Source organism: Pinus tabuliformis, chromosome 1_2, assembly GCF_031772625.1.
Source record: "Pinus tabuliformis cultivar Carrire ecotype Pingquan chromosome 1_2, CPIR1, whole genome shotgun sequence".
Lineage (NCBI taxonomy): Eukaryota > Viridiplantae > Streptophyta > Pinopsida > Pinales > Pinaceae > Pinus > Pinus tabuliformis.
This window is the reverse complement of record NC_142298.1, coordinates 747,233,716-747,246,438: the sequence shown is the minus strand read 5'-3', so window position 1 is coordinate 747,246,438 and position 12,723 is coordinate 747,233,716. Positions and strand designations below refer to the sequence as shown.

The following is a 12,723-nucleotide window of genomic DNA, read 5'->3' as shown; positions in this document are numbered from 1 at the left end:
TTATTTTGAAAAAAATTCTACTAAAGATGGAAATTTCAAAAATAGAAGAAAAACAAATGATTAATTTTTAATTGTATTTAAAAAATAAAAAAACAAAAATAAAAAAAAAAATCAAAATATAAATATATATATATATATATATATATATATATATATATATATAATTAAAAAAATAACATTTCATGACATCTTAAATTGTCGTCCGTATTGATCTTCCCAACCAGACAAGAAAGTTCAACGTTTTGAAACTGCTTCTATTAATATGACAAGAGCTTCTATTTTTTGAAACAGACTGGCACCTTAAAATCAATAGAGGCAATTGGCTTTGCAAGCTAATAATCACATTCCTGCCCGAACGAATGAAAACTTGCAGACTGAATTTGGACTGTAACATCGTTTTACGATAAATTACGGACGAGACAAATCTAAATTAATGTAACGCATGCGTTTGCGGACTTATAAATATGCACGCTATTCTTTATTACGAAATTTTATTTACTAGGGTGTTAGAGAGGCATTATCAACACTGGTGGGGAGCGAAACCGATGAGAGAGTTGGCGGAATCGAAGGAAATCTTATTTAATAGTATGTTGCAGACTGAGCAGGGTGTTAGAGGGCCATTATCAACACTGGTGGGGAGCGAAACCAATGAGAGAGTTGGTGGAATCGAAGGAAACATGAACGCCTTGCTGCTGAATATTCCCCGTGATAGAGAGATCTGAGGTGGCTGCTGCAAAGACAAAGCAAAATGTTCCCATTAGATCCACAGGTATCATAAAGATTTTAGCCGGAAAAATTAAGGTTGCCCCATTGGAAAAATGGAACCCCACGGTTGGAACCTTCACGTATTCCCGGCCCAACATGTCACGCCCCTACACCTGCGGTAGTCTTTCAACCGCTTATAGCGAGGTGCGGCACCACCGAACACTTTCTTTTCACCAATACTTATGTTCATGGACTACGCCTAACATTCTACTTATCCTACTTAGTTTGTGTTTCGCAACCAAGTATTATTAGTGTGTTCCTTTATACCAATGAATACTCATACACATTCATTATCAACAGCATTATATAAGAGAAATGCACAACAATATAAAGGGAGGGGCAACTCCCTGCAATCCCTGCAATATGAGTCTGCCTGATATCAATATCTTATACAATCTTCACTTTTACAATGTACAAGTTAAATCTTGGGAAACCCCAAATTTACACTTAGCCAAATTTTCACAACTTCGGCAAACTCGGTTGCCCAGCTCGTCGGCACCTCCGCACGGTCGCCGCACGACTCACCAACCCTTCATTCACCTTGTCGCACAACCATGTTTTTGCCCAACTTGGGAAGGCCTCCAAGTCGCCACACATGGACGCCTCTACCTGAGACACACCTCCGTTCACAATCTCAACACTTCACCAAGTCACCGTGCACACTTGCACGCCGGGCGGGCGCTCAACCAAGTCGCCAAGACACCTGTGCCAAGTCATCGCACAAAATTGTCGGGTGCCACACACCCATGCACACCCTCACCCAACTGTCGGGCGCTCCTGTCCGCACCTTCACCCACGGCCGCGCTTCACCATGCACACCTGCCCAAGAATGGGCGCATACTAAATCTGCGCCTTCCCTTAGACTTGCGCACTAGAACTGCGCACTACCTTGTTGAGCGAATGTGTTTGAGCGAATGAGGTGATGTCAAATGAGAGCAAACGCTCCACAATATATATCCAAGCGTAGGGCGAAGTCTGGCTGCCCAGCCGACTCGCCCAACGCCCCAAACACCATCGCAAAGTCTTCAAACGCATCGTCGGCTCCCTCACCAATGTAGGTCGGCCTCCATACATGTTAACACATGCTCCATGCCATATAAACATAGCTCGCCCTCTCACATATGCGCATAACACATTGCACACTTCAAAAGAGCTCGCACTTCTAACCAAAACGCGCGCCCGAGGGATGAACCGCTCGTCGCACGAACCAGGAGAACGCAGGTCGTTACATCCTCCTCCACCTGAAATCGTTGTCATCCTCGACAACATACCATCCTGGTAGCCATCCACCAAGATCAACAACAACCATGATGTCAACTCCTCCACATACTGCAAACATCTCTGCAACATATGTAGAACCACCATCTCCATCATGTCTCATCCCGGCAACCATATGTCACCAAGATCACCATACCAAGGTATACACCTCATCGGTATGCTATACATCGGAAATCATCTCAATCCATGACCATCGATCACCCTGTCACAATCTCCACATGCTGCTCTCCATCGTGGAAGGCTGGCCCCTCCATCTCAAGCTACATGCTTCCTGCAACACCTCGTGTCGACCTCATCATGTGTCGTCCTCATGTGAACTGCTGCCATGATACTCCAACACAATGCTAACACATCTCTATACATGCCGGCCCCCATGTCTGAACTAGTCGGGTGATCAGTCCAACTGTCACGCTCAAACCATGAGAATGCACATCCTCATGCCACCATCAGTCGTTTCTCTGAACATCCCGTCACATCCTCAACTCGATCAAGAATCCATCTCCATACAAGTATAAGCCATGCTCAGGTCCATGAAGTAGTCCTCATCTCATCTGCAACATGATGTCCATGATGTCTGGTACTAATGTGCTGCATGAAATCAGCCACATCTATCCCAACATCATCATCCAGATGTGTACCTCTTCAATATGAAGAGACCATCTCATCAAACTCCGACTCTCGATGTGCCACATCTAGGTCCATGAAGCAACCTCCATCATATCTGCAATGTGCCATCCCTCAAGTCTGCCATAGAAACAAGTATACACCTGTCTCATCTATCCATGTGCTGTCCATGATCATAGATCAATCAGCTCCCATGTGTCCAAAGTAGTTGAGTCTCGGCTCAACCCATGCCCAAGTGTAGTCACCAAGGCATCATCATCGTTGTAACTCCATCACTCCAAAGTGTCTCATATCGATCCTCCACATCAAGTCACTCTTTCAAGCCATTCCCATACATGTACTTGAAAGTATGCACCCCATTCTGCATCAAAGTCTTTGACCTCAGCTCCTCAATGCATCAGATCCTCTAAGTCCACCATGTATGAAGTTCCTAAAAGTCACAACCTCATGTCATCATGAGCTCCATGAGTCATCTCCAACCAATACTCTAGCAAGCATGCAAGTCTCGGCCCAAAGGTCTCTGCAAGATGCCTCAACTCTCCATGTAGTAGGAATGCTCCATAGTCTGCTCACAACTCCATCCAAGTCCATGGCCTTGTTGTACATAAGTGCACAACCTCTCCATCAGCTCATAAATAATAAGTCTCCATGTCACATAAGTAAATCCACCTGCACAACATCCCTGCCTTGGCACTCCTCATTGGATTCTCATAAGTGACACCTCTATAAGTGCTCCTACACAATGTCCCTGTATAAGACTGCCATGCTCCATGTTTCCAACCTGATCTCCATGACTAAGCTGCCCATGTAGTCCAACCAAGTATACCCATAACAACAATCGGTCATCCTCATCCAAGTCTGCAATCTTCAGTCTAGTGAACTCGATCACACAACCATATCATCATCATCACATCACCAGTCCCTTACATCATGGCTCCCCCACTAAGGTTCCACCAAGACTTCTTTTCTTGGTCTCGGCCATGAGAAGTCCACTCAAGTATCATCATACCTCAAATGTGTGCCCTTCAATCTGTTCATGAGTCATGCCGGGCACTTAGCCAATTCTCCATGTGGCTAAAGCATGACCCAATCCTTCGTAACGATCATCATGTTGCTCCCTTGTCACGAGCCTTTGTACCTTGTACTATAAGGTCACAAACAACCCCAACAAGTCCTGCAACAATCAACAATCCTTGCTTCTCCATACAAGGTCTCATCATAGACATCCATGGTAAGAGGCTCCCTTGCATTGGCAAACTGACTTTGCTCTTCCTTGCATACGACCCATCTACCAAATGCTCAAATGAAACACAAGTATCAATAGTACTTACATCATCATCATGAGGCTCTTCCATATGAGTCTCCTCATCCATACATGTCTGCAAACTGCACGATCCTGGTCCAACTTGAGTGATTTCAAGTTCATCCTCCATCATGGTCATGTCTGCAACATCTTCAACTATCACGGCTTCCTCTTCCTTGTTAGTACAATCTACAACTTCATCTTGCTCCATTGTCCAACCAAGTTGAAGAAGTTTGTCTTCAACATTCTTTTCCAAGACTTCAAGCTTATCTCGAATCCGGAGATTCTCTTCTTTCATCCACTTCAACCTATATAAGGTAAGCAAGAGCTTCCCTTCGCATTCTTCCAAACCTGCCATGTCTTGTCGTTCAGCTTGGCCCAAGCACTAAGCTTCACCTCTGCTAAACCTCTTTTACCATTCACCAGCTTCAACAAGTTTCCTGCAACCATGAACCAGCACTTGTTCCACCTGTATGTGAAATCAGCTTCTTTCACCTGCAAGTACCTGCTTCCACTTTCACTTCGTCACGAGCAACCTTGCTCACCAGCTCCAACCAATCTCTGATACCACCTGTCACGCCCCTACACCTGCGGTAGTCTTTCAACCGCTTATAGTGAGGTGCGGCACCACCGAACACTTTCTTTTCACCAACACTTATGTTCGTGGACTACACCTAACATTCTACTTATCCTACTTAGTTTGTGTTTCGCAACCAAGTATTATTAGTGTGTTCCTTTATACCAATGAATACCCATACACATTCATTATCAACACCGTTATACAAGAGAAATGCACAACAGTATAAAGGGAGGGGAAACTCCCTGCAATATGAGTCTACCCGATATCAATATATTATACAATCTTCACTTTTACAATGTACAAGTTAAATCTTTGGAAACCCCAAATTTACACTTAGCCAAATTTTCACAACTTCGGCAAACTCGGTTTCCTAGCTCGTCAGCACCTCCACACGGTTGTCGCACGACTCACCAACCCTTCGTTCACCTTGTCGCACGACCATGTTGTTTGCCCAACTTGGGCACGCCTCCAAGTCGCCACACACGGGCGCCTCTACCCGAGACACACCTCCGTTCACAATCTCAACACTTCACCAAGTCACCGTGCACACTTACACACCGGGCGGGCGCTCACCCGAGTCGCCAAGACACCCGCGCCAAGTCGTCGCACAAAACCGTCGGGCGCCACACACCCGTGCACGCCCTCACCCAACCGCCGGGCACTCCTGCCCACACCTTCACCCACAACCGCGCTTCACCGTGCACACTTGCCCAAGAATGGGCGCATACTAAATCTGCGCCTTCCCTTAGACTTGCGCACTACCTTGTTGAGCGAATGAGGTGATGTCAAATGAGAGCAAACGCTCCACAATATATATCCAAGCGTAGGGCGAAGTCTGGTTGCCCAGCCGACTCGCCCAACGCCCCAAACACCATCGCAAAGTCTTCAAACGCATCGTCGGCTCCCTCACCAATGTAAGTCGGCCTCCATACATGTTAACACATGCTCCATGCCATATAAACATAGCTTGCCCTCTCACATGTGCGCATAACACATTGCACACTTCAAAAGAGCTCGCACTTCTAACCAAAATGCGTGCCTGAGGGATGAACCGCTCGTCGCACGAACCGGGAGAACGCAGGTCATTACACGACAGGTCGTAGCAGGTGTCGAAAATGGAGACGCCCTCGGCTCTCGGAAGTTTTCGAGTGCCTGCGACGAAGGCGTCCCTTGCGGCGTAGTAGGCGGCTGTCAGAAGGCGCATGACAGCGGTGCTGGAGTCGATGATGAACCCTCTGCGATCCAATGTTTCGTCGATGCGGAAGACATCGGATAGAACAGAGTCGAGGAGCACGCCACCGACACTAATCGCAATGAGGGAGACATAGTAGAAAGTTCGAAGAGAGGGATTCATCTGTAGGGGGGTAAAAATAGACTTGACCGGAATGGATTTCGGGTCGAATTCGAGAGTACTGGAGGATTCTGACGGCCGGTCGACAAGGCAATAGGAGAAGGTGCGTCCCGTCGCCAGGGGACGGAGAGCGGCCCAGCTCCTAGGCCGAGCAACCCGGTGGCCCCAGTGAAGAGACCAACGTTGTCGTGGTCGCAGCCGATGGTGACACTGCGGACAGACGTGGCGCCGAATGTCAACATCTCGGTGCTACATTGAATAATACAATTTTATTGGGCGAAGGCCGTAATCACTTCACAAGTCGAGACAAATATTTCTGTCTCGCATTAGGTAGTGGTTTGAGAAAGCGTAATAGGTTGGGCTAAAAAATATTTGGTGAGAGATGCATATTTTCCTATACCTTCCCTCGTATGGTTAATTCACTCAGATTCTTAATCAGATGCCTTGCATACTCAATTCTCAATGAGTTGCCATGCATTTGCACGCGTTGAATAACGTACATCACTTACTAATAATTTATATAATAAATTATAGAAAAAAGTAACTTGCCTCAATTACTAATCTTTTACATATCTAATTGGATTAACAAAATTCGAGAAGTTTATGAGTTTTTGTTTGAGTTTTATATCAACTTAGAATATTATTATTTTTATTATATGAAATCACTAATAAATAAATGATTTTTTAATTTATTAATAATTTGAATTTAAAATAAAAATTACTTAACAATAGAGAATAACAATAAAAGTAATAAATCCCAATGGGGTGATCACGCAGATGTACACATGTCTCATGCAAGGCCATTGAGGCATGCTCCTCCTTCACGCAGCTATTAACTCCCCCTCATGTATCATCTCTACATTCATTCCCTTTGTGTGATAATATCCCTTACACAATTTGTGGTTAAATTCAGAGTCGGCTAACGGTCCGCTTCAATTTGGCTGGGCAATGAATTTGGGTTCGAAGGAGAGTGAAAGTGTCGGGGTTTAGGTCTATGACGCTTTACTTGGGTTTCGACCTTGGTTGAGGAGTGTAGACGACAACTGCAATTTTTGTGTGTGGGTTGGGTCCTGTCTTCTTGTCTTCCATTGGGATCCAGGCACCCGACAGTCACGGTTTGGTATAGTTTCCACGCCTTCATAGGCTATATTCCCTCTTCGCACCTGCGGCAACTTTTGGTTCCACCCCAGTCCACGAGGGCTCTTTCTAGTCTTCATAGGTGTGTGGGTATTATTCATGTCTCTCGTAAATTGTGCTATTGGCTTGGGTCTCCTCTCTGGTCTGAAGGTAACAATATTCTACTCTTCTATAATTGGGGTCGCATACTCTGTTTGCATCAAGCTTCGATGTTGTAGATGGGAGTTGCTCTGCTTTGCTCTCTTGTCTAGGTAAACTCTTGCCCATCCGACCCGTCTGGTTTTGGTGTCGGTTTGGTGGTTCATATTCGTTCAGGGCAATAGTTTTGTGGTATTAGGCATTGTTGTGTTTTTTGCAAGGTTAAATAAAGGACTCTCTACGAACTTGCCCTATAGCTGGTCATCAACCTTTGTCAATTTCAGCATGCCCCACCAACAGGGTTGTCCTCACTAATGGAGGGGGTTGCATGCCCAAGTTGGGCGTCCCAAGCTAGGTCACAATTCGTCCTCGACCAACTAGGCCAAACGGAAGCCAGAGGACGTTGAGGCTATCTCTCCAGTTAGCTCGCAAAGTAGCCTTGTGGCCCCTGCTTCCATGGAATCCATCGTAGAGCCGCTGCGACACATTCAACTTGACATTGACATCCTCAGGGACAACAAGTATGAATATCGTAATGATATAATGTCTTATCTTACCGATATCCAGTTGATCTGAAAATGGAATGTACTTGTTTAAGGGTGCAAGGTATCCATTTCCCATAATTGCAAATGTGAGTTATACACTCCAAGTGACCTCTGAAAATGTGAAAACTTCTTATTTCTTATACAGAGATAGACTGTAGGGGCATTCACCAGACATGTCACCTCTAAAAAGAGGATGAGTTGCAGAGGCTACCTGGCCCTCTACAGGCTCTGCCTAAAGAAATAACGAAGTAAACACTTAGAAGTCTTTGACATACACATACTTGAAGTTTGATGTCTTGCGGAATAAGACAGATAACTTTCTGCAGCTGAATAGGTGATTATGTGTGTATGAAAGTTATGTATATTTGTTGATTAACACTTTATATCAGTTTTGTTTAGCACATCATCTTCAGCAAATAAAGACATCAAAATGATAAAGCAGTTCACCCCCTCTGGGCTACATCTGCTGGACCAAACCTCTCAACCTAGGCTTGTCCTCTTGTATTAAAAATGCTACAAAGGCTAATACAAGAATATGAGTGTCTCGAAAGACAGATCTAACTGTAAATACAGAATCAGAAGATAGGAATTAGCTAAACATGCTCTTTCCCAAACACTAAATAGTGAAATTGTACCTCATACAGTACTTTCCCGAATTGGCACTGGTGGCCCTTTAAACTTGCATGGAGAATTTCGAGGTGAAGATGACCTCAATTGGTTCTAAAACCTTTTCCATTAGACTCAGAAGGTCGAAAATAGCAGACATAAGCTTTTGAATCACCAAAAATGGATGAACACAGCCCCCGAACAGCTCAAGCACTGAAATGGCCCTGTTGGCCCTGAAAGCTTCCCTGAAGCTAAACAGTGAGAAGATTGCCTCAAAAGGAAAAACGAGCTGTAGAAATGGAATCAGAATGCTGAAAAACTTCAGGAATGACCTTCGTTCCACATTCACAGGCTGCACAATTCCCAATGCAGCTCCCAAACTGATTTGGCCTTGGTGGCTCCTGGAACTTCCACGAAGCAAAATCACCTGCAAATGAACTCAGATGGCTGTGAAACCTGTGCTAATGGCTTCAGAAGATCGAAGTTACCCAAAATCAAAAGAAAATTCATCCAAAAAAGACTTTCCTAGCCAAATTTATGGCTCATTAAAGTTTCTCCAGTCTGCCCTAGAAAAACTCCAGATAAAACTGGCTAACTGCCAGATAACCCCAACAAATCGGCAATTCTGCCATTTATGTAGCGCTCCGCCAGACAGACCGCCGGTTAACGAATTGTTTTAATGGCACATGTGAACGCATTTATCAACGGGCAGTTTACCTTGGATGGCGCGCCTGGACGGTTAGTGGACGGGCGATGAACTATGTGTTAACTCCCGCATTTGGTGGTAATGTGAACACGTATATATTATAACAGTTGAACGGTTTAATACCCGACGGTTTAGGGTGGAGCGCCATGGTCCTGGCGGATGGGCATATGGTAAAACAAATCTAAACTTCATATAAATTTTTCCCCGCCCATATAACAAGACCTATAGTTGTGGCTCAACGGTTAAGCACTTAGGTGTTAGACGGGACGTCCCGGGATCAAACCTTGCTGCCACCAAAAGTTTTGATATACGCCATCCGAACTTGCTGATGTCACCCTGGGCCACGTGGCGGCCTCCGAACTTGCCACGTGGCAGCTTGCCATTTGCTACCCGAAAAAGAATATTCCGTGGAATATTCTATTTTAAATTTTTTTGAAAAAATTCAAAATTTCAATGTTATTGGGCAATTCTTCTTTTTGGCATAACTTTCTCATACGACGACCATTTTTCGAACCGTTCACGGTGCCAGAATCAGGAAGACGAGATCTATCCGTTTGTTTAGGTTCAAACTAGTTTTGAGCACTTTCATTTTTTACCATTTTACGACACTTGGTCCTGAGCTCCTGATCACACCTCCCAAATGAGAGGGCTTTTGGTCCCCAAAAGCTTACTAAATCTCTGAACTGAACTGTACAACACTTGAGGAACATAAATATCCTCTTCTGTTCAACCAAAAGAGCATACTGATGCCAAAATGTCCTGTCTTGCCAACTGTCGTCATGGCAATTTTTCACTGCAGTTAGCCAAGTACTTGTCGAATCCTGACCAAGCTTGTTCGCCAAACAAACTAAAAATTTGCGGAAACCAGCAATGATACTTGCTGATATATTAGCTGAAATCTTCTTCTGAACATGTGGGCTTGCCAACTGTCACGATGCCCATCCATGGCACCTCCGCTCCAGAAGAAGAGTTGCCTCCCAAATGACAAGGCTTTTACAAAGATGAAACACTTCATCATTTCTCCTCTTTACAATCTTGGAGATCAAATTAACTTTTTCCAAGTCAATATTACATTACATGCATGGTTAAAAACAAAGTAATCAACCCTTCAAGTTAATCACACATACATGTTTAAAATACAAGGAAATCATCATGATCCCTGTGCTCATGCATATCATTCTCATGCATGCAGTTTATCCTTCAACTTTCTCTTAAGTACAATATCCTCGATCACATGTACATGTACTTTCAAAGCTGAAATGAATATAACTTTCGCTGCGATAGAGTGAGTCTCATACTCAGCTTTTCCATCCTGCAACTTGCATTCCCTTAACAAAGAAATGCATTCAATCAAAAGACATGCAACTTTAATTGGATAAGAATGCTAACATTTCTTACCAATCCATTTCAAAGGCGCTTCCTTTAACTGCACATCGATATCAACAAGTGTATCATCCTGACACATATCAGTGATGGAAACTTCCTTCCCATTCTTGCCATACTCTTTCTCCAATTTCTTCAATTTTCGTGGACGCATTGTTGGATTCAGAGTCCAACACCTTTCAAGAGTTATGTCCTTGCTTATGGCAATAAGTGCAACACATGTTCATCTTCTTGACAGCATGATTTGCATTGTTCAATGGAACTTTGGCTTCTTGCCTCCTTTCCTTCAAAAGTTTCTTGTATGTTACCATTCTTTTCCAACATCTAGAAACACTATGGTTAACCAAACCAAAAAAAGAACATGCAATTCTTTTCCAATGCTTATGTGGAAATTTTCCATGCTTTACATGATCAAAGGAAATATGATTGAAATCAGATTTATACCTTTTTCTTTCACCTTCATTACCTTCATGAGGAGGTGAATCAAATGAAGAAGAAGCTCCTTTTGGAACACCATCAATCCCTTCAATGGTTTTAGAGATTTCACAATTCTCTTGTTCAAGTGCATTCTTATGCACACCTTCTTCTTGCAAGGTATGTTTCAAACTATTGCATTCATCAAGGATACAACCTTTACAACCTTGAGATAGAGAACTTGAAATGAAACTCCTTCTAGGAACTATTTCAATTGCCTTCATGGCTGCTTTGAAACTTTCTCCATAAGATTGTCCATAGCCAAGACCCAAATACTTAGGCCTTACCTCAACCATTATTGGCTCAACTATACCCTGTGCATGTTTGCCCAATCCTTTTCCTTCATATCCCATTTTGGACATCAACTTGGACCCTATGCCTTTGGTATGTTTCTCAAAAGAACCAACATAAACATTCTTATAAGAATTTGAAGACAAACTAGAATTGTTTACCTCTTCTTCAAGCTGATTCTTGGCTAAGGCTTCTTTGGCAATAAGGAGTTGTGTCTCCAACTCATGCATCCTTTCCAGATTCATGTTTGCAATATGAAGTTGTTCTTCCATTTCCTGCAATTGGTCAAAAAGCAATTGCTTCTCTTCCCTCATGGAATTCAACTGCTCTTGAAGTCTAGAGCTCTTTCTTTCATCCTCATACATTTCTCTCACCATATTCATCATGATGAAAAATTCTTGCTTCAAGCCTTCATCAAAAAATCTTGTGAAGGAGGACGATTTTGAGAACTCACTTATGGAAGTTGTCATTATAAAAATGAACAAAAGAGCTTCAGCAACTCAAACAACAAGTAGTTTGCAGAATAATAAAGCAGTCAATCTTCAACACTGCTTAAGACACCTTTCAAGCTACACAATCAAGCTAGTGATGTCAATCAAGCAAACCTAGTGCTCTGATACCATCTTGATCTGAAAATGGAATGTACTTGTTTAAGGGTGCAAGGTATCCATTTCCCATAATTGCAAATGTGAGTTATACACTCCAAGTGACCTCTGAAAAATGTAAAAGTTATGGCTCATTAAAGTTTCTCTAGTCTGCCCTAGAAAAACTCCAGATAAAACTGGCTAACTGCCAGATAACCCTGACAAATCGACAATTCCACCATTTTTGTAGCGCTTCGCCAAATCCTCCGCCAGAGAGACCGCCAGTTAACGAATTGTTTTAATGGCACATGTGAATGCATTTATCAATGGGCAGTTTACCTTGGATGGTGCACCTGGAAGGTTAGTGGACGGGTGGTGAACTATGTGTTAACTCCCGCATTTGGTAGCAATGTGAACACGTATATATTATAACAGTTGAACGGTTTAATACCCGGCGGTTTAAGGTGGAGCGCCATGGTCCCGGCGGATGGGCATATGGTATGGGGACTAGCCCCTTTCGGGCCTAGCCTAAAACAAATTTAAACTTCATATAAATTTTTCCCCGCCCATATAACAAGACCTGTAGTTGTGGCTCAACGGTTAAGCACTTGGGTGTTAGACGGGACGTCCCGGGATCAAACCTCGCTGCCACCAAAAGTTTTGATATACGCCATCTGAACTTGCTGATGTCACCCTAGGCCACGTGGCGGCCTCCGGGCTTGCCACGTGGCAGCTTTCCATTCGCTACCCGAAAAAGAATATTCCGTGGAATATTCTATTTTAAATTTTTTTGAAAAAATTCAAAATTTCAATGTTATTGGGCAATTCTTATTTTTGGCATAACTTTCTCATACGATGATGTTTTCCAAACCATTCATGGTGCCAGAATCAAGAAGACGAGCTCTATCCAGTCATTCAGGTTCAATCTCGTTCTAAGAACTTTCATTTTTTACCATTT

At 43.4% G+C, this 12,723-nt stretch overlaps 1 pseudogene; it reads right to left on the bottom strand.

Moving 5' to 3' along the window:
• Positions 1-623: 623 nt before the first annotated feature.
• LOC149207922 (protein ASPARTIC PROTEASE IN GUARD CELL 2-like) overlaps positions 624-12,723 on the bottom strand; it is a 95,247-nt pseudogene continuing 83,147 nt past the window's right edge.